Source organism: Salvelinus sp. IW2-2015, linkage group LG4p (genome assembly GCF_002910315.2).
Source record: "Salvelinus sp. IW2-2015 linkage group LG4p, ASM291031v2, whole genome shotgun sequence".
Classification (NCBI taxonomy): domain Eukaryota; kingdom Metazoa; phylum Chordata; class Actinopteri; order Salmoniformes; family Salmonidae; genus Salvelinus; species Salvelinus sp. IW2-2015.
In genome coordinates this window covers 23,252,462-23,255,539 of record NC_036841.1, presented here as the reverse complement: position 1 = coordinate 23,255,539, position 3,078 = coordinate 23,252,462, and positions in this window count along the sequence as shown.

The following is a 3,078-nucleotide window of genomic DNA, read 5'->3' as shown; positions in this document are numbered from 1 at the left end:
TTTTCAGGTCTGCTTCATGCATGTATTGTTTATTTGCATTTATATTTTGGATAAAGCCTTTTTTTGAAAACCAAAAATAAGTCATACGTTTTTTTTGTTTTGTCCTTTTCTTGAAGTCACCAGGCAAGCTTTATCCTGGAACCCACAAGGCAAAAGGGAAAGAGGTCACTTGAGAAACACTGAAGTCTTGTTCACACTGCAGGCCTTAATGCTGAAATCAGTTTTTTCTTCAAATCCATTTTGTAAAAATGACTATCCGAACAGCAAGTTTCAAGTCACCAAATGTGTGTGTTCAGACGACAGTCATTTGGTGACACTGTTAGTTGTCATAGTAACGATGGTGTGTGCAGTGGTGGAGGCTGATTGGTGGTGCTCGTGCTTTCTATCACTCAAGTTATGTATCAAGCTAAGGTGATAATACCTGCCAAGGACGTTTCCCAGTTACTTTGAATGTTCAAAATCATAGCATACGAACACTTTTAAATTCTCCTCCGCAAGGTGATCCAACTTTCAAAATGAGTCCTTCCTGGCTACTAGATAGGTAGGTAGCTGTTTCTGGCTAGCCACAGCAGTCAACTAGCTAGGTAGGTAGCTGTTTCTGGCTAGCCACAGCAGTCAACTAGCTAGGTTAGGTAGCTGTTTCTGGCTAGCCACAGCAGTCAACTAGGTAGGTAGCTGGTCTGGCTAGCCACAGCAGTCAACTAGCTAGGTAGGTAGCTGTTTCTGGCTAGCCACAGCAGCAACTAGCTAGGTAGGTAGCTGTTTCTGCTAGCCACAGCAGTCAACTAGCTAGGTAGGTAGCTGTTTCTGGCTAGCCACAGCAGTTCAAACTAGGCGTAGGTAGGTAGCTGTTTCTGGCTAGCCACAGCAGTCAACTAGCTAGGTAGGTAGCTGTTTCTGGCTAGCCACAGCAGTCAACTAGCTAGGTAGGTAGATGCTTAGCATTCTTGTCGAACTGTCAACAGAGTAGCTAGATATGCCAAATAGCATTCTAAAAACAAATCTGATTTCATCGTTCATCGTTCAGATTTGTATCTGACTTCAAACCACCTACGAATGGGATTTGAAATGTGGCTTGAAATATCCGATTCCATTTGCTTTTTGGCTGTTCAGATTGCAGGAAAAATAACAGATTTGAATCTGATATGCAAAAAAAATAGGACTTGAGTGACTTCAACCTGCCAATGTGAACCAGGTTTTAGAAACAGGAGCATGAGGCAAATAAAAGCAAAACTGGCATGGGGTGGTACGAGCTAGAGAAGACAGCCCAAAACAGTGTGTCAAGTAAGTTTTCTTGAAATATGACATTGATTGTTGCATGGGGAGTTTGAGGTTGTTCGTGATGTCAGTAGCACTCCCCAGTCAAGGGGATATTGACCCAATCCTTTAGAGCTGTAAGACCAAACCCCTGTCTTAGCTTTCTCAGCTGTGGTAACTGCCTCCACGGGACTCCAGGACTTCCAGAAGATTCTAGTAGTCTGGGAGAAGGAGAGAGTGAGGAGTTACTGTAGATCTCCAGCTGTCCTGCTTTGTCAGCTGTGACACAAGTGACCAGAACACTCCTGAAACGCCATTTTGGTTTAGAACAGACCAATATCAGCTGTGAATTACTATTTTACACCAGATCCATGCCACACAGTACTGAAGATCCAGTTTAAAACAGACCACAATCATCAGTCCTAGGTAGTGTTCCTGTTTCTACACAGGTAGAAAAATGTTATATAGATTAAGTGTTACTGTTACTGCAGATCCATCATAATGTGGCATAATATTATGATGAACTTTGAAACTTGGTGCAAAATTGTTTGTGAAATGTGTTGAACCCAAAGCCACATGACTAATTCTAGTTCATCCAAACTGCATTATGACACATTCATGAATGATTCATATAATTGATTTATTATCTTTACAATACATGGTATTAGAAATATGCTGGACTGTGTGTTCTGATAATACAATATCACGTTTACTGACACAAGCACACTTAGCTACCTGATTTAAGCACAAACCTGACTTTTTTATAATAATTAATTTCTTCGGAACCATTCATAAATAAGACATAATCAACATCTGGATCAGTCAGCGGTAATGTCATAGAAGAAAACATAAAACATAGTAGATCATATACTTAAAGTGATGCTACAAAGGTTTTGTATAATTTCATTCAGTATTTTGAAAAGTAGTGCTCACAATCCAAATCTGGTCCCCAAAATTGTGCACAATTGTGTACAACGTCATCCATTTCGTATGATATGTTACGTCCTCCAATTTTTTTTTAAAAGGTGCAAAAATACCCTAAGAAATATGTTACGAATTTGTAAGTGTGTAAGATTCCGTTCAATCTCTTTAAAACATGTCATGGGAAATTCTTAATCATCACACACTCCCTAGTGGCGCAGCAGTCTAATGCACTGCATCTCAGTGCTAGAGGTGTCACTACAGACACCCTGGTTCGAATCCAGGCTGTATCACAACCGTTCATGATTGGGAGTCCCATAGGGCGGCGCACAATTGGCCTACCATCGTCCAGGTTTGGCCGTCATTGTAAATAAGAATTTGTTCTCAACTGACTTGCCTAGTTAAATAAAAATACACATATAGCTAAAATTTCACATGGGAAAACTGTCCTCAATTTTTATTTAACAGTTAAGAACAAATTCTTATTTACAATGACAGCCTTGTTCAGGTGCAGAACGACAGATTTTTACCTTGTCAGCTCAGGGATTTGATATAGCAACCTTTCGGTTACTGGCCCAACGCTCTAACCACTAGCCTACCTGCCGCCCCAATAACAGCACAGTACTGGAAAAATACGTTGTAGCTGTCTGTGATCACAAACTTGCTGGTTGGTTTATCATTGACTTGAACCCTTAATACTCAAGTTAAACATTAAGGGCCCTGACTGATTAGGACATGAGCAGGCAGAGAGCATACCAGGAGGCTGTTGGCTCCACAGAGATGGAGATCAGAAATGAGAGATTGAGGTAGTAAGTAACCTATGATTACAAAGGAGGGCAAGAGCAGTTCCCCCGACCCACTAGCCATCAAAACATGTGCTGTAAGCTGACTGACTACCTG